Source organism: Atractosteus spatula, chromosome 1, assembly GCF_055471065.1.
Source record: "Atractosteus spatula isolate fAtrSpa1 chromosome 1, fAtrSpa1.hap1, whole genome shotgun sequence".
Taxonomy (NCBI): Eukaryota; Metazoa; Chordata; class Actinopteri; order Semionotiformes; family Lepisosteidae; genus Atractosteus; species Atractosteus spatula.
The window spans coordinates 54414654-54435047 of NC_142706.1; the positions used below are offsets into that span (position 1 = coordinate 54414654).

Consider the following 20394-nt stretch of genomic DNA (forward strand, 5'->3'; position numbering starts at 1 on the left):
CTCGCTGTGCAGAGCTAACAAGCCACTTCCCAACCAGCAGTGAGAACCTGGAGCTTAGGCTGTCACACGACTAAAGGTTAATGGGACCAGGGCAGGTAGATCTTCTCCCCCTTTTATCTCAAACTCCCCCGGTTCTGTCAACCTAGTCTTCAAAGAGCAGAGGAAAAGCCATCAATAGCTATGCAATGCTCTAACGTTTGGGAAATACAGAACAAACATTGCAACAGCAGTACATGTTAATACGCAGATGACAGGTGGAAATACCTCAGAATTTCTGATCCTCTTCTACTGTGCGAAACAAGACTTTCAGCAGCTTCAGTTTTAGTACTGAAAATGCTCAACAATTCTTTCATATCTCTGCTTAATTGCATTTCTATACCACTTCGTATCCCAAAGGATCCCAAAGTGCTACACATACAGGAGAGGACAGTTCATCCATCCCTGCCCCATTTTAATGGCCCATCAGCCACCCTCAGACACTGCAGAGCAGGTGGAGAAGTGAGGAATGACTTCACCCATACAGTATACAGACGAAAGCCCAGGGCACTAAGGTTAGTGCCAAGGCAGTCTAAATATTTTAAAAATCTGTTTACAGAGCGGAATGTAAAAATCGACAGTTCATATATAAATGCATCTTAAAGTGCATGGAAACCATGCGCGCCCATCAGGTGCATTATCGAAAAAATGGAAACCAGAAGGCTCAATCTAATGCCACAGAGTTTTACAGCTAGACGAGGAATTTAAAACTTGAAGCTCCCAGTGTAGCATTTCGGTGTCCGAAACGAACGAGCTGAATTCCGTCAGCTGCGAACAGTCTGAAGAGACGGAGAGATTCTGTATTACACAGAGAATTCCAGCAAGGTCTCAGATTCATCCACCACCAACCACGTGCTCATCCCTGCGTCCTTTCAACAGCTGTATGTGAAGACAATTTCACAACGTGGCATGTACAGAAACCCATCCAGTCACGGTTTACATCGGATCTGTTACACTCCTGCAACAAAACAACTCCCCTTTCAAGGGAACATGTGTCCACTGGACTTTAACATACTTTACGTCAACCATGTCTCTGTTGTTTTACTTTTTTTTTTGCTACTCATTTCTAGACTATATTATGAAGAATATTTACCAAAAAAACTATGGCTGACTTTTTTTTCCTGTGGTGGTTTACTTATTCATTGAAGAATAAAAGAGTCTGCCATTGTGCAATATCCATCGTCAAACACATCTGCTCCAGGCGGATTTACAATACCATGTAGGATTCCTGCAGGTGTAAGAAAAGTGTACCGTGAAAAAAAAAAGCCAGGAGCCTTTATTTTGAATACTATGTTTGATTTTGGAATACATTAGTATATACACTTATTGAGTTTTGTTGGTTTAAGAAACAGCTGTGTGGCTAGTGGCTAAGGCTCTTTTCTCATAAGGAAAGGGAAGTTGTAGGTTCATATAACACAGTGAGCCACTGTACTATGCTCCTGAGCTAGACACTTCGCTTAGTAAAATCCACAGCTGTATAAATGGTCACAAATTTCAACCCTTTTGGAAAAACACATCAGATAATTAAACAATAATGTATAAAAACACAGTGGTCAATGTATTACTTGTTTTTTTTACATATCAGCTGATCTAGGTTAAGGGGTTTTGTACCACAAATCAAACTGTTAAGACTGAAATGCATGGTCACTTAGGACATTCAAATATGAAACAGGATTACTACAGCCAAGATCTTATACATTTCTATTGGAAATAAAAATCCTAAATCACGCATATTACCAATCATTTTAAAACTAGCATCTCATATTGTAAGGCAAAACAAAAAACTTAAATGGGAACCACAAAGCTATTAGCTATTATTCTGGGTTACAAGGAATCAACATTAATGAGTGCATTTCAAGCTACAACAAAAGCTAAATATCCTATCTAAATATCGCCAGCAGCCATATCACCCTGCAACTCACAACTGGCAACCCACTGAAGCTAAGCAGGTGTGAGCCTGGTCAGTACCTGGATGGGAGACCTCCTGGGAAAAACTAAGGTTGCTGCTGGAAGAGGTGTTAGTGGGGCCAGCAGGGGGCACTCACCCTGCGGTCCATGTGAGTCCTAATGCCCCAGTATAGTGACGGGGACACTGTACTGTAAACAGGCGCCGTCCTTCGGATGAGACGTAAAACCGAGGTCCTGGCTCTCTGTGGTCATTAAAAATCCCAGGGCGTTTCTCGAAAAGAGTAGGGGTGTAGCCCTGGCGTCCTGGTCAAATTTCCCATTGGCTCTTACCAATCATGGCCTCCTAATAATCCCCATCTATGAGATGGCTTCATTACTCTGCTCTCCTCCCCACTGAGAGCTGATGTGTGGTGAGCGTTCTGGCGCACTATGGCTGCCGTCGCATCATCCAGGTGGATGCTGGTGGAGAGGAGTCCCCATTACCTGTAAAGCGCTTTGAGTGGAGTGTCCAGAAAAGCGCTATATAAGTGTAAGCAATTATTATTTATTATTATTATTATTATTAAATATACACAGAAACGTGTAAAACCAGTTTACATCACAAAATAGACTAAAGTTCCAGGTATGTGCAGTGCCATATTCTCCGATTCAGAACGAGGCAACAAAACATCCGGTGACATGAAGAGACCCTATTACATTGTAAAGAAGCATCTTCTTTAATCCAATAGAAATACTGCTCTCGATTTCGAGACAGTTTTGCAGATAAATGGAACCCTGCACGCAGATTACGTTGGAAACTTTCTGCAGTGAAATATCTGCTGCAAAACCTGTACTTCATTCACTCTAACACTGCATTACATTAGTTATTATAGTGACTAGCAAGCAGGAAGGGCCGCATCACGTCGCAATTCGTGGGAACTCTCGCTCATGGCAAGACCAGGGGTTTGCAGTTACATAGCAACTTACAGTACTTTCACAAAGTTCACGGTTTTTGCTTAATTCAGGATTTGCCGTTTTTTTCTAAACGGTCAATGAATTTACTTTGTTATCGAGATTTAATAACCGGTATGAGAAATTGGGACTGCAGTTCCCCTTTAAGGGTGTCGCTCAATTTATGCTGTATGACAGAATAGCCACATGAGGAAGATGACACTAAATGAGTGAGGAACTTCTGACTGGCTGTCCTGACCTGCCTGGCACAAAACTGAGAGCAAAAAATTACAGGGTTTTATGTTAAGGGTGGAGTAAAACTTAAAAGAAAAAGCCAGCCATTATTTTAGGGGAAAAAAAACACATTTCTAGTCTTTAATAGAATCCTGGTGATGAGATAAAGAATAAAAGTGACAAAAGAACAACACATGACCCATAACAAAGAAGGCAAAGGTGCCTAAAACCATGGGAAGGCTAAAGGGAAGTTTAGAGATAAGAGGATTCAGTGTTGGCTTGTGATCAAGCCAATGTTTTTAACAGTGAAATTTGACATCGAAAAGGTCAGCATCATTTGACAATAACCACTCCACACCCTGTCAGTAACCGTCAGCTGGGATGAGCTCTTGAGACTCAGTGTGGCCAGAGTTAACCCTGTCTCATCCTAGAAAACAAAACGAAGTTGTTCTTGATGTTCCACAGAGCAATAAAAGCACTTTCACTCTCCTCAACTGTGTTTATGACAACAAAGATGATACACTTATGTGTGCTGCACAGCTTTAAATGTGCAGTTGTCCTTTACAAGGGCTATTCAAGATACAACCAAGTAAGATCTGTCAACGTAATCCAAATCTGCAACAAATTCAAATACAAAGAGTGTTTTTACATTAATCATGTTAAAGATATAGACAAATGCCTTTTCTCTATTAATCCTGCACTTTTCTCTGGTAGAAACTCGCATTTTCCAATGCCCACATGCAAACAGGCAAACAAAATTAGCTGCAGGGAAACAATAAAACATTTTTTAATTTCCGTATCCACAACCCAGTCTGAATAAAACTCAAACCGACAGCAGGAGCTCACATATTTCCAGTCATTTACAAGGGAAACTTTTATTCGTAGCCTATAGTATCAGGTAGCAGTCTTTAAAGCATGCACAGATCATTAGAAAATTTACTTTAATCCTGGACTGTGTAAACCTGTCTTTTCTTACTAAGCAGAAATTCACCATGTTGCTAGTTTTAAATGGATGACAAAAACAATAACTAAAGAAATAAAAACAGGGAAAATTGTATTACACATCAAAAGTGACTAATTTAAATGGGTTTACCTAAAAGGACTATGATAAAACTTTCAGAGGTATTAACCTCTCTCATTCATGAAAAACGTCTAAAAAAAATAATGCAAGGTCTGAAGGACGGCTTATAATGCCATAAAAAATATTCTCAGCATAAGGAAATCTAGGAGGAATTTTAGGAGTTTATTACAGCTTTCGCTGCAAACCTTAGATTAGTTGAAAGTGTAAAAGAAAAAGGCATTTTGCCTGGGATTCTTTCTGATGCAGCTTTCTTTAAAGATTTGCAGTGCAAACGTCTTGCATGTGACAAATTCAAGACCAGAAAAAAGCCCCATAAATAATATTCTGGCTTTGCAGTGCCGTACGCAGGCTTTCAATATCGCCGTTATATATCCTAGAGTAAGCTGCTTCTGGCGTTACGTTAATACAGCACTATAACTTCCTTATCATATATAGGTCTGCAACTTCATGCAGGTTTTTTAAACATATTGAAGCAACTCTTACTATTTCTAGAAAATAAAAACATTCAGAACATACTCTTCTGTATTTATTCTTCAAATCCTTTTCATGTTTGCGCATGTTTTTTTAAACAAATGTATCACCAAAGTCAACTCAGCTTAAAAGATTCTATGAAATAAGCCTCCCTGCTCCAGCTGAACTCCATTCTCCCAGACTCCCTGAGTGCAGCTGGTACAAGTTAATGCTGCCTGGCGCAGGAAGGAGACTGCAAGCCTATGACATTTCAAGAAAAGCTGCTGACAGTTCGAAGACAAGAGTGTGAAGTTTTCAGCGCTTCATTAAAAATAATTAAAGGACAGCAAACACAGTCACTTTCAAAGGGACCAGGACAGTGATTTAAAAACTTCAAAAGCTTTGGTCTACTTCCAACCTTCTCAGTATGTACTGTATACACATACATATGAGATTTGGAACAAAACATCCAGACAACTATCTTACATCCTGTTATTGCCTGGCACAAGAGTTCAGTGCCCCGACTGACGCAGTTTGAAGCAGAGGATGAAAGCAGCATGCCCAGACTTCTTGTTTTCCTGAGAAGCCGATATAATTAGCATTCCATGTCTACTATACATTTTGAGGACTGTCACTTGACCATGTAATTAAAAGATGACACATATGATGGGCAAGAAAGTCACCTGGCATTTATGGACCAAGCAATATTTCTTAATTGTTCACATTGCACTAAAGCATGGAAAATATATGTACAAAATCCTTTAGCCTACTCTCAAAGTGAAGCCCTTTAACCTTAAATTTAGTGTCTCTAGGGGTCATAAGCAAAAGACTGTTGTCTCTTTAGCTCAGGAGTTCAGACAGAATAAGTCAGGAAGCCAAGAAATGTTCAATATTTTTCTCCACCACAGTTCCAAGGGGCCAGGACTTAGAATGTTTCAACATGCTTGGCTAACAATGACAAATTCAAGAAATTGATTGATTTATTAACAGATGAATCTATTTTTCATTCATCAAAGTGCACTTTACAGTATGATATGTCAAATAAATCCGACTTTGTTTGAAAACTGCTATGTAGCATGCAGATACATTTTTACATCAGGAGATAAAGTGGCCAAGTTAAAATGAGACACCAGTTTCCAAAATACTGCTACACTTTTTTGACCAATTTCGTTTTACACATGATTCATTCATGAGGAAGACATTGATCTAAATACACAGAACACAAAAAATAACTGGTCTCTCCATGGACTTTTGTATATAAGAAGAACTAAGAATAAGGATTTTGAATATTGATTGAATGCTTTTGGCATCAGTTTGATTCACTGGTTATTCATGACTGACAAGCAACACTCGACTGACTTTGACCTTTGCAAAAGCACTAAATCACCTCATTAAAGATAGAGCTGATTGAGCACAAGTGATGAAGTGATTTAAACTGTTGAATGTCAATCCTGGATAAAATCAAGAACAAAAAAAAACTGGAGAGGAGCCAAGCAGGAAATGTTATAAAGAGAAATCCTTTGTGCGATGAGTATGGCAGAGGCTGAATTAAGTCAATGTTCTGTTGCTCTCCGCTTGGGAACAACCTAGAGACAAACATGGTCCATGAATTACGGACCATAATCTGGACCATGAGTTAAAACACCTTTTCCAGGATCAATGAGGAGTTCAAAGTGTAATGATCTGGGTAGGTGTGTCTAGTCTCCACAGAACTCCATTTGTAGTTCTTGTACAGCAACTCGATAGTACGCCGCTACAATGATCATGTCCTGGGATCTTACAGTCCTGTTGATCATGTTGCCATTCCTGAGCTCATCCCGATATTACAACATTCCAGTGGGACAAAGCACATCCTCATCCTACTCATGTAACAATGGCTTTCTTGCAAGATGAGAATGTGACAGTCACACCATGTCACCACCCCCTTTGTGGTCCTAAAGCCCAAAAAGAAGATAAATAAAATCAGACTTTTTCCAGTTTTATTTACAAATTGTACCTTGCAACATCCAAGTGAAAAAAAAAAGAAAAAAGTAGAACAACTGGGTTGGATAAGAGAACACCCCCCTGAGTTAATACTTGGGTGGAAGCACCTTTTTCAATTATCTCTACCTAGTTTGCACACCTAGAGGGAAGAATATTTGCCCATTCCTCCTTACAGAATTGTTCAAGCTCAAACTGCCTGGTGACCGTTGATGGACTACCCTCTTCAAGTCATTCCAAAGATTTTCAATGGGATTTAGGTTGGGGCTCTGACTAGGCCACTCAAGGACATTCACCTTCCTGTCCTCCAGTCACTGTACAGTTGCTTTGGTGGTGTGCTTTGGGTCATTGATATGTTGAAAGGTGAACCATCTCCCCATTTTCAACTTCCTGGCTAAGGGCTGCAGGTTTTCTTCAAGAATGTGCCTGTATTTTGCACCATCCATCTTCCCTTCTATCCTGACAAGTGTCCCAGTCCCAGCTAAAGAGAAACACCCCCACAACAGGATGATGCCACCACCGTGCTTTACTGTAAGAAGGGTGTTCTTTGGATGGTAAGATGTATTGGGCTGTTGCTAGACGTACCATTTTGCATTCCGGCCACAAAGTTCGATTTTGGTCTCATCTGACAACAGTATCTTTAAGGTGCTTTTTAGGAAAACAAACTAGACATGATGTGGCCTTTTTTAAGGAGTGGCTTTTTTCTTGTCACCCTCCCATACAGGCCAGATTTGTGGAGCGCTTGTGATATTGTTGTCACATGCACACAATGACCAGTCTTTGCCATAAAGGCCTGTAGCTCCCTCAAAGTTGCCTTCTTGCTTGGTCATCCAGTTTGGGCAAGGTCTGGGTGGTGCCATACACCTTCCACTTCTTAATGATGGTCTTGACTGTGCTCCACAGGATACTTAAAGCCTTTGAAATCTTTTTATACCCATCTCCTGACTTGTGCCTTTCCACAACTTTATCTCGAAGTTCTTTTGAAATAATCTCACCCATAGTGGACTCTTTGCTTTGAAATGCACTTCCAAGCAGTGGAATCCTCTAGAAATGGCTGGTTTTATTCTGAACTAGTCAAAATCACCACAATTGATCACAGGTGGGAGCCAATTCGTTTGTTGTGTGATCTGTAAGGTAATTGGTTATACCTGAGCACGTTTACAAATACAATTGTAAAGGGGGTATTCACTTACCCAAATAAGGTATTTTACGGTTGTAATAGTAATTTTCAGAATTTTTTTTAAATTTTATTTTCACTTGGCTAATGTGGGTTACTGTGTGTAAATAAAAATGGAACAAGCCTAATTTAATTTGTTTTTATGTTAAGAGTGTCATACAACAAAAGGTACAGATTTTGAAAGGGCATGGTGACTTTTTATACCCACTATATATGTGGGATAAATTAGGATGATTTGTAACATATAGAGCTCAGAGACCATAACTTGTTCAAGTTCAAGAATGAGACAGAATTCCACAAAACAGCATCTGCAACCTGGTGAATAACAAGCATCACAGATCTACAGAAGGTATTCTATCCAAAATGCTACTAGCCTGTGACTTTCACAGTAGATCCCCCATTGAGGATAATGTTAATCTACATAATGAATTTACCTGTGTCATGTCTGCTCAATAACATATCAGTGCACCTACAAAAGGTTGCCATTTTTTGTTAATCTGTTGCAGTTATGAGTGCTGAATTTCTTTTGATGTTCAGTATATTACACTTAACACTCACAAGGCATCTACATTTCCTAAACGTTAACAAAAGCTTCATGCTAACCATCAGTGGACAAAAGCACTTGGCAAATCTCAAAAATAAAACCAAACTATCATCCAAATCTATAGGAAACAACCACGACCGTCAACAGATACGACCTATGGCGTCACACCACCTGCCAGACTCAGTGTAAACAGGTGCTGCCGCATGACAGGAGCATAAAGGCATCATTGCTCTGGTGGGACTTCACAGAATTCATGCTTTTATACGAGCGCAACAGTGCAGTTTCCTACATGTCCTCAGGCAAGGAGCAAACCTATACTGGTGACTTTCTTCTTTAAAGCAACCTTCTACATTCTCCTTCAGTCAGCTTGGCAGGGAGCACATGGTCTGGTCTACACCTGAACATTCATCCAAGAACTTCACAAACAGAACTTAAGATCATTTGGCAGTAAGAAAAATAAACATTAATAAGTACTAAACACCTAATAACATGGACCATGTTTCAAATTTAGGTTTAGACCTGCCTGCAACTGGAGAATGATACCATATTTCATCTCCTTCCTGACATTGAAGAAACAAGATCAATTCTGCGCAAAATGTTTTAAAAAAACTAACACCATTTGGCATTAAGCGTTTTTGTTTCCTTTACAATATGATAGGGTAAAATGTTATTCCACAGTGTTTTCTAATTTTGTTCTTATCTCTTACCCATGACACACATGGGTCTGAAGACCTGTGTAACTACAGGATGTTCTCTTCCAAAGGTTAAATGCCAGGTGAATTTTAATCTACATGGAGAGCCCCCTCCACATTACCTCAAATGAAAAAGGATGTACTGCCATTACCCAAAGCCCAATCATCCTCAAAAATCAGAGCCATGTTTATCACAGGGGAAAAGAACTAAGAGAGAAGGCAGATTTGCAACTTCCAACTTAATTAGGCATCAGTTGTGATGATGGTAAGAATTAACAACTGGGGAGATGTGAGAGAAGAGTTTTAGAACAGCATTTATTTATTCAATTTACAGTGTGTCTACAGTGAAAGAGACAGGAGGCATGTCTGAAGACAGAATGCTGGCATCAAAGATATGCAAAGACAACAGTACAACACAGTACCAAACTTCAAGAAACTCAAAACAATTCTCCTCATCCTGGGCCATAATTAAAATCAAAACTTCCACCCACCTGGAAAACAACAACGACAACTACAATTAAATACCTGATGGTGGATTTCTACCAGTAGAAGAAAAAGTCCACCTTCAAGTCCAGAGTTCAGAAATTTACAATGGGAAGATGAGCAACACTTCTGATTTAATCGAAAGCTGTAAAATCTTCAGCACAGTTTCTCTTTTAACTGAATAAGGTTATATTGTATCAAAACTCTCAACATTTCCAATGCTCAAAACACCATATACTTTAGCTATTTTATATATAGTTGTCATTGTCCCTCTGTATTATATATAACCTCTTCCAGATCTTTTGTCACTTAAATGTTGGAGCAACATTAGGAGGATGTTTTAAACTAATTATCTAGAAACTAAGAACTACGAAACCCACAACATGTTTCTTTTTAACAAGAAGTACCTCTTTTTCATCATTTTCGCTTTTCCAAGCCTGACTTCCAAAAAAAATACTCCCTCAATCTGTAATGAGCCTGACTTCCAAAAGCAATATACAGAGTCTGTTCATTGTAGACGAAGACAGATACTTAACAGAACAGTGTTTAACAAGGAAGCGAGAGATCCCCAAAAGCAGATCCTCGTGTTCAAGGTCAAAGTGAAACAGGTCGTCAAGAGGCAGCCACTGATCGACAACGCCTCCCTGTTCATCAGCAGATCCTGTCTCTCTCCACTGGGACAACCCAGCCTGCTCTGACTCAGTGTGCTTTGCTGTCAGCAGGATTCCTTAAGAAGCTGAAGCTACCATTTCTTACTCCGTTTTCCTCGTTCCACCCCCCTTTCCTCCTCTTTAATTTATCACCAGTTTCCTATGACAGTTGCATCCCAGCCTGTCTTCCCAGGAGGATGGAAACAATGGCAATTTAGCTGAATTTGGAAACCAACGTGCGAGTGGCTATTGGTGATAAATTATAAAAGATGCAAGCTGCTTTGTGATGCAAGTGCCATGAGATTCCCTGACTGGAGGAGCTAAAACAACAAAAACACACACACACAGGATTGGCATGTCAAACATTTAACTACTTGTTGGCCAGAAGAATGGATTGTAGGGCCTGTTCAGATACAGTTTCAATTAGAAAGGACACTTGCTGTTTGCCCAGCTGTGGCTCTGCTGTAGATAAGGACCTGGTATGGGCTCTTCTAAACACTCCACATCATTCACGGGAGATCAGAGCACCAGAACTGGCAGGCCCATTCAAAGTCTTACCTCTTGAAAGCAACCGATAAAGAAGAAAGATTTACAACAGACAATCTTGGTAATAAATTCAAGCACAGAGAACTAGTAACACTTCTCACTTGCTGTGAAATATCCTTTCATATGCATCATGTAGGTCCTAATAAAATCATTTAGTAGGCAAATCCCATTTTTATCTGCCTTAATTTCCATAATTATTATTTTGGAAGGAGTTTACAAGACATTATACAAGGGCATTTATTATAAAGGAAATCATGTAATATTTTGAGGTATATAGTTACTTTGTTGTGTATACTTGTGTTCGCTTTTACTCAGAGTTCGTCTTACCATAATAGCAGTTTTTGCCAATATTTTTGCTGGAAAAGTTTCTGCAAAGACTTCCCTCAGCAGACCACTTGGCAACTTGCAAGGAAAGTGTTGATTAAGATCCACTGGTGCAACATGTTCAACAGTACTCCCTTATTATCATCAACTCATCATTTAAATGTTCAGAAATCTCACTGAACATATTTATGACAGAAAAATACTTTCAACTAAAAGATCGAACGAAGTTATAAACTTGCAATAGGACGTGGCAAAAAACAGAAACAAACAATAGCAGGCAGCACATATATAGGATAGTCTTGACGCATAACAAAATAGCCGGATTAGAGGCCCCATCCAGGTTTTGATCCACAAATGTCCAGAAATGAACTGACCTTCCCATTCAGATGATAACTGATACGCATACCTTTCCTTCTCTTTCCTAGAAGAGCAATTACAAACAAGAGGAGGACACTTGGCCCATTAGTTAGCTAATAAGTAATTGATCCCAGGACCTCATGCAGACATTTCTCAAAACAAGCAAGAGTATCAGCTTTAAAAATATAACTGGGTAGCTTGTTCACACTCCCACAAATCTCTGTGTAAGTGCCTCCTGTTCTCGGTTTTATCTTCAATTCCCCATAGCTACTGCTCGTGCTTTCTGGTTCATGTTTACAAGTTTACAAATACAAGTTTGGAAAATGGCATACTTTGCCCTTCTTCAACAATTCGGAAATGGGTAAATCTGCACACTTTTACCCAATATTTTCTGAAACTGTGTTCACTCTTGAAATATAATGCAAGATGTTCATATGTGTTGTTTAATTTACTAAGAACTTTAAAAGGATCAACTAATTCTATAAATTGCAACATAAAACGTATTTTAAAAACATTTCATATACCAACAGTATGTAGTAGAAGTCCCTTTCATTTTTAATCAGACCCATCCAGTTTCAAAAGCTGGAAATGACCTGTATCGGTTTCCATTAAAAATGAATAATAATGCAAAAACCTGTGGATAGTACTGAAATTCAAATCTTAACTTTGCTACCAGCACACAAAGTAATGTGAAATGTCACCTTTCCAGTGACGGTTATGAGATGCAAAAAAGTGTAGGAAGTAATTATTGTTCAAAATTTAACTTATACACTCAAACAGAAGAGTTGGTATGTATCATAACAAATAAAAAAAGAAGACAGAGGCCTTCTGCTGACTTGACGAAGGCTGTGGAGGCAATAGTATTTTGAACCATAATTACTGAAAGGTCACTTAGTGCCTTGCCTTTTATTACACTGTCACTGTCTGCAACAGCAGTGCGTAATGGAATAGGATTACAAACTACTGAATGCTCTTACCTTTCCAACAGGAATTTATGATACAGCCTATGAGAGTACAGAATTGTGTATGAGAAGGCAGCAGCATATTTGAACATCATGCATCTGTGTTTTAACTGCTTTGTCCAGTTCAGGGTCGGGGGGGGGGGGGGGGGGGGGGGGGGGCTGAAGGCAAGTAACAAGCGCAAGGCGGATATAACCTGGACAGCACCACAGTCTATCACAGTGTGTCTGTGTGTGCCCTAATACCTGGGCCAGTTTTTCCAAAAGCCATGTAGCCTTCCAGTATACATTTGGACTGTGGGAGAAAACCCATGCAAACATGGGGAGAACATACAAACTCCACACAGACAGCACCCCAGGAACTAAACTCCAGGGCCTCAGCTCGGCAAGACAGAAATGCTATCTACTGCGCCACTGTGCAGCCCACTATTAGAACATCAACTTTTCCAAATGAGTATAAATAAGCATGTCTGTTGTGAAACTGGCAATTCAAGAATTACTCTAAGACTGCGGGGCCAACACCACTACACCGCAGAACAGCAATGATCAACTGCTGCATATGACACACCTCATATGCGGAAAGAGAATGTATTTCAACTGATTGAGTTGTTTTTTTACCGGCTCTGGCAGAACACAGGGGTATAAAACCCCACATAAGTCTCATTTCCAAGCAGATAATGATAGTCAGGTGACTGTCAGAACCATAAGCATAGTAAAGGAATGTTTCTCTGTTCAAAAAAGTGAGACACAAGTGCATAAAACAGTGTTATGCAAGTTTTCGTGGCATTTGCAGAAGATGTATATATACACACCAAACCATATTCCAGTCTTTTTAAAACAGAACCTGCCTTTTCTAGAGAAAAAGAAGTGGTGTGTGAGTTGTTACAAAGAAAGCTAGAAAGGACACAAACAGCTTGATGTCAGCGCCTTTTTTTAACTTTCTATCATCTATAAACATCCCTACCTGGATCGTTTTTGTATACAAATTTGGAAGTGATGTACATTACCATCAGTGTAAATATGGGAGACATGTCTAACTAAACACCTGCAACTACTCCTTCAGCGTGAAAGACTCAATTCAAAAGAAATCCAGAAAAATAGGAGCAACATTGTTGGTCAAAGCAAGTAAAGAAGAACAGTTAATTGTGTGCCAATCATGAATGGATTTTTTGCAGCAAAGCATTAACAAACACTTGACTTACAAATATATACGGATTTGAGAGCCTATTTCTATAATTTAATGTAAGCATTCTTGACAAATCCTTCATTATTTCATGACTAACTGGGTTAAATGCAGACAGGTACCTAAAAACCTAAGCATTTCTTAAAAGTGGAAGTTTTTTTTCCTCTCTTCTCACAAGCCTGCTAAAACATCTTAGTTATGAAACAGTTCAACAAATTAAGCGAAGTCAGTGCTTACACAAGGTGCAGAAGCCAGACAGAGACACAGCAGGTCATGAGAACTGCACACACTCAGCGCGACAAAAACATCCCATTCCTGAAGTCGAAGACTCATCCCCGGATATTTGTATGCATTTTGCTTAAGGGCACACCACTGTGACGCTGCTCCTGAAAGTTTATCTTTCACCCTCTCAAGGCGAAAGAAGACTACACCATGAGATATTCTGCTCCAAAAGCCAGACTTTTAAGTCCTGGTGTGTTGAGAAAATTCACCCCAGACACCAAAAACACATCCGCACAATCGTGACGGCGACTGAAGGCGCACAGCAGCATGCACAAAACACACTTACTGTACGTGCCAACGCAAGCGAGGTATAAAGCGGGAGAGAGCTGGTCCAAAAGTTCACACTGCCGAGGAGCGATTCGTTCCGTTTCAAAATAAAGCCGTTACCATGTAACTCGCCTTTAGATTTCGCAAGTGCATTTTCGGTGTCTGTAAATGCTGAAAAAATGCGTTTAACATGTTCAAGCTGTATACATGTCATTTAAATACCTCGTAAATGAACGGTCCGGTAGTGCAGCTCACTCCTAGATTACTTTCCAGAGGGGACACCTAATACAAAACAGACCAACCAGAAAGCTTTGATTTCCAAATTATTGTGCAAGCCGAGGGATCACAAATGCACTGTTTATGGAAAAAGAATCTTTCTGTTTGTTGAGAGCTGATTACAATTGCATACTTCGAGTGAATAATATAAATCCTAAGTCAAAACCATTTCTGGGGTAAAGACAATATAGATATTAACGCTTTTTTAAGATGTACAGCATGCACCCACTGCAGCCAAACTGTTACAATCGTTTACCAATGGCTTCAAATATCTGTGCAGTTAGGGGAAATAAAATTCTGCCTGACGATGGTCATTTTGAAGTGCTTTCAAGATGTTAAAATATTTTGCAGACTCGAACGTTCTTGGAGAACAAACGGGATTCCAATGCAGAATCTTTTTCTGGAAGGTGGATATACACCCCCCAAATAGCGACTGTCTATACTGTAGGTAACGTGAGACAGGGCTATATAATTTATTCATTATTCTCAGGTCACGGTTCTAAACTCCCAGTGACGCTTTAAGAAGGCTACAGAAGTGACTCGTAGTAGCTAATGCTAAAGCTAAATTAGACTCATGAAAAAATATCATTAAGGATTTTCCAGCTAGAAAAAAAGAATCGACGCTTTGTTGACAGAATGCATTAATAATTCGGACTTGAACTGCAAACGGAGCACCGAAATCAGCGTGAACTTTTTTTTTTGTTAGCGTGTAAAACTAAAGAGCGTGTCGTGGGACTCACAACTGCTCCCATTGTGCAGGAGAGTAACTTACTACCGCATGTGCTCCTGTCTGTGCTGGAGCTGCCGCTCCGCATCACTAACGACTCCGCTCTCAGCCCGGCAGTGCCTACAGAGATCCGCGCCGGTTCAATTAGCAATACTGCAAAACCACTCTGTGACAAGGGGGGGGAAGAGTCAAACCTTCCTGGTTCTACTCTGTTACAAAGCCCAACGCAAGCCCACATCCAAACGCTGCAGAACTTGTAAAGGTAATTAGTTGCTGGCGTTGAAATGCCAAAAAGATCACTTTCCAAAGAGCGATTAAATACACGAGTTATTTTTAATCGTAGAGGGATGTAGAAACCACCAAAATGAGAAGTTCTGTCGTGACCACACCGAGGAAAACGTATACCAAAAGCACTTCCAACGTGAATTGAATACTAAATGAGGACTTTTGTACGGGGCGACATGCACACTATTCACTTTTTTTTCGGTAGGTTCCCCACAGGTTAGCACAGAGAAATAGCATGCACCTCCTATAAATGCACACTTCTAGAGCTCTGCTTGTCCTACCTTGACCTTTTCAGGACCCGGACCCGTTTAAATAAGCGGTTTCCCTCCGTCCTTGCTCGTATGGAACTCGGTGGATTAGAACAAGAAGCTCCCAACTGTCCTTTTCCAGAGAGCCCTGGCCCTTTCCTGCTAGCACTGACTTGCGCTAAGGTATTTGCCTTAGATCACCACTTTCATTTTAGAAGAGCATGTTTATTTACCTCCACAGACGGACACGGTCGACCAAGTGGGGCCTCTTCGATTTCTTTAATATCCGAGCCCCGAGGAGGCTCCCCCTGCTTTGGGTGAAACACCGATGATGGCCGGTGAGGCTGCTGGTCTCTCTCCGCTCCTTTTTTCCAGCGGGTTACCCTCCCTTAGTTGTAATACACACTCTCCGTGCTTTTCAACTCTTTCTCTCTTCGAAGAAAGCTTTCTGTGAGTCCTCCGCCTGCCTTGTTCCCCGCGATAGGCGAGACCTACTGTTGCTCTCTACTCCCGGACCGCTGTGACTGTCCGAGTCCGCTGAGAAGTGACGGGGAGTCGGAAGGAAATAAGACACAGAGCTCGCTACTCTCCTCCTCAGCGCTTCTTTTTACACCGACACACTCCAGAGATGTTGAAGGCGCAAAGAGATGATGTCAGCTACACAGCTCGATAGCAACCGCTTCTACCCTCCCTTTTTCTCTCTCTCCTGCTTTCTCCTGGCGCTTGAATGTGACCTCACACTTGTACGACTTCCAGGGCTCCCTTTTTAACCTTAATCAGGGAATCTTGAGTCAGTCAAGAAACATGTCCAGCATATTCAGACGTGTGAGTAGTGTTATTGTTTATCCTGTCAGTTTCGTCGGCTAAACATTGTTTTGATGATGTTCTTTTTGGGTCGAAGATTTTGTTTCCTTAATGTAAGTAATTCTACAATAATTAGCTATATAACTTACGTTGTGAACATTTAATAATTTAGTCTTAGACAATAAATAAATTTAAATTATTTATTTAGACAATAAATAAATCTAACGCATTTCATCTGCCTTTCGTCAGATAGAAAACACACGTTATATTGGTTTTATCTGCTATAACTTTTTTGCATATTATTTTATTCCACTTTTAGAATGGAGTTATTCAGTGTAATATCCTAAACACTACTTAAGCACAAACCGTGATAAAATATACGACAATATGCAGTTTCATCTAACTTTATAAGTTTTAAATTTGTATTTTTAAAATATCTGCATTATTTTTTAGATGATAACAATTAAGTGCTAACAACGCTGTGAATATTATGGTAAATGTCCTGCAGAAAAGAACAACACAAAGAGGCCATTTGTCCCATCTAGTTCATTTGGTTACTAAAGACAAGTGAATTAAATGTGTAGACATTTCCTAAAAGAAGCCAGGTATCAGTGCTGGCAACATGGTTGAGAGTTTGTTCCACAACCCAACAGCCCTGTGGATAAAGAAGTGCCCCTTATTCTCGTTTTTAACACCCTTCCTTTCCCTAGAGCTTCCACTGATGTCCTGTGATTTGTGCATCACTGTTGATTCTGAAGATGTGTGTCGCGTTGGCTTTGTCAGTGCCTGTGAGTATTTTGCATACTTGACCAGATCCCCTCAAAACCGTCTCTGCTGAAGACTTAAAAGATTCAGTTCTTTTAGCCTGTCAGAGTAGGACGTTCCTTTAAGCCCTGCAAGGTAACTGATCGCTATTCTCTGGACTGATTCCAGGCAACATTATTTTTTGTCACAAGGTGAACAAGTTTGTTCAACATTATTGTAAAGGAGGATTTATTAGTGCATTTTTTTAACACAACATTTTTGAACTTTGATTTAAGTTCTACAATTTTGACTATATATCCTAAAATTAAATTAGCCTTTTATTGCTTCTCCAAATTGTCTAGATGTATAATTGACGTGTCAACATAAACACCTACTGTAAGTCTTTCTCCTGGGTAGATTCTTCAAGCTCAGCGTCTCCTGTCTTGTGTTTATAGTTTCTGTTTCTGCTACTTGCTTGTAAAGTAACACTATGTATTAGGCAGACAAGAGAGTCCCCTATAGCAGAGGTGCCCAAAATCTGCTGGTTTTTGTTCCAGCTGAGCTCTCTAATGACTTGAATCCTCAATTGTACTAACAAGGTTGTTTTTTTTTTTTTAAGTTGGAGATTTTGAGGTACATTTGAAATACAGTATTTAAAAATGAATCCTCCAAAATGTTTAAAGAGCTTAAATCAATTAAAACATTCAAAGTAATCCTATGATTAGGTTAATTCATGGTTCTACTGTGTAACTGGGAGCCAAGCTAGAATAAAAACTAACAAGTGGATCTCCATAGGCAAGTCCGGAACCCCTGTCTTACCCCTTGTCGTGATGGCTATATAGTAATTCAATATTCATAATGTACAGCATCTGCATATGATGCCTAGAAATCTCAAGAAGAAAATCAGAATTAGTCTTATTTTTTATTTTATTAATCTTATATTAACAAAACAGAAGAGGAGAATTGTTCTAAAAGCACAGTGTGCCCATTTGGTTTGAGATATTTCATTTCCCTACGTAAATCAGGAACAGTTTACATTTGTATAGTTCTTTGAATGCTTGGCCAATTTTAACTGCTCTGCAGGGGGATCCTTGCACATAACTTCAGAACCAAAAACATTTTTCCATCATTTCCAAATTCTAATGCACGTTTCAGATCTCGTCATCTTTTCTTACTTTTACAGCAGGAATAGCTTTGAAACTAGCCATGCATTTTTTTACTTTGCTAAATATTGCATATTGTTTCTTGCATAGTCTACTCAAGGGCTAAATTACCTTACAAAATCTTTAACTTACTTGCTTATAACTCATTCCCATCGTGTCCCGGAAATGTATGTACATGACATCCTGTCAAATTAGTTTGGTAGAATTCTCAAAGTGAAATTATTTTTTTAATTATGTGCTTTTCACGGTTTAGACAAGATCTTGAATTAAGTTAACATACAGGAGGTAGTCTCTGAACCTGTATAAGGAGACATCTTCCCAGAGACGTGCTATTTTTTGTCTTGTGCCATAACACTACTAACTGTGTTTTTGTCTCTAACAGACACAGCATTTTTTACTCATAGAAGATTTTGATGATAAAATCCTTTTTTTAAAATAGTTCGGGTGGCTAGCTGTGTCAGCATGCGTAGTCTGCAAAGGAACAAGTAATAGGTTTATTCCATGCTGAAAAGAGAAGAGAGAAAACATGTTTCGGCTGTGAGGAAGGCTTCACACACCTGAAGAAGGCTTCACAGCCGAAACGTTCTGTTTTCTCTCTTCTCTTTTCAGCATGGAAGAAACCTATTACTTGTTCCTTTTTTTTTAAATACCAAACAAAGAATAAAGGAAAATTGAGCAACACCTTCAAAGCTGTGCTCAGCAGATTTCTTGGTCCCATTCACTGTGGTGTTATGCAAAAAACTCCTGATATGGTCTGCACTGTTGACCTGCGTATAAGTTATTTTAATGGTACATCTTACTTCCTTTGTAAAGCATTGTTTTGTAACATATGTGAGTATATTTGTACCTTTCAATTTAATTCAGAGCTCGTTTTTGATGAAGTACTCAAAGCATGCCTCAAATTTCAAGGGTCATTCGTATGCATGAGACAGTAAATGTTTGCAGCAAAAAGAGTCTTAGCACTCTCCAGTCTCTGGAAATAAACTGGCTTGTCTGAGAAAAGATGCTCATTTAAAAACAGCTCATGAATTGTCATAGAAAAGTTCTGGCTAAACAAAATGCAAAGTAACATCTTTTTGGGCTTGTGATTTTGTACACTGAGCATCAAAAGACTCTTATCACTTATAGGTGTGGCATATTCCCAAACTTGTTGTTTTTTTTAAGAAGATGAGCAATGAAAAAGCATGTGCATGTTCATGGTTGCTGAGTCCCACAGATTGGCACAGTTCATCTCACAGATGTTAAATTAGGCTCAAGTCAGTCAAGTGGGGCATCCAACCTTGACATATTTTCATCTTGCGAGTACGCAGTTGTTATACTGTATGAGCACCGTGAAGGTGCACATCTGTTACAGGGCTCAGTGTTCAGGAGCCTCTTACACAATGTGATGTCACCTTCTTGAAACGCCAGCACTGTAGAATTCTCCCACAGCACAATACCTGGTCTTATGATGTAGCAGAGTTTGCTGCTGTCTCAGGACTGGTGCTGTATATGTTCTAAACTCACAAGTGTCCATGATCATACCCTGGCAGGGGTAGAGGTGCATCCTTCACACTTGTTCTGCTGGAGCGTGGTCCAGTCAGAAAGAATCTTCAGGATGGGTAACAGCTGAGGTGCCAGCACTCGATCATTATTGTACTGTTCAGCCACATTGTCATCAATTACTGCAAGTGGAGCTCTGTTGCATCTAGACATGGTGATCTTGTGCCAGATCCTGTTTGGTCTGTTGTACAACACAGTTAGCATATCATTCTGCACAACTGTGCCAAACTCACTGACATCTATCAGGGTGGTCAAAACCTTGGTTCATCAATGCAGAGGATGTGGCTCCTGCCTGAGCTGAGTTAGTCTGGCCTTCACCATACCAACATCACTGTGACGTTCTCTTGATAAATATGTTGGTTCCTTCCTTTGTTTTTCTTACTGGATTTTCACCAGACTTGACATTCCGCAGAAACAATCACCTCATCACCTGGGCCCAGTCAATACTGACTAATGTGGTGATTAATGGTTATGCAACATGAGAGCAAACACTTGAGTGTTTCATAGTCAGTCTTGAATAAT

At 39.7% G+C, this 20394-nt stretch overlaps 1 protein-coding gene across 3 annotated transcripts in view; it reads right to left on the reverse strand.

Annotated features, from left to right (window-relative positions):
- fbxw7 (F-box and WD repeat domain containing 7) overlaps positions 1–16244 on the reverse strand; it is a 211830-nt gene extending 195586 nt beyond the window's left edge. The window contains exons 1-2 of one of the 3 annotated variants that reach the window (XM_088910966.1): positions 15853–16229; positions 14306–14365 (exon numbers count right to left, since the gene is read on the reverse strand). The gene's annotated coding sequence lies outside the window, so the exon portion shown is untranslated. Of the gene's footprint in view, positions 1–14305; positions 14366–15852 lie in introns of all 3 variants that reach the window. The other 2 variants (XM_088910951.1, XM_088910958.1) reach the window with 2 other exon arrangements.
- Positions 16245–20394: the final 4150 nt, after the last annotated feature.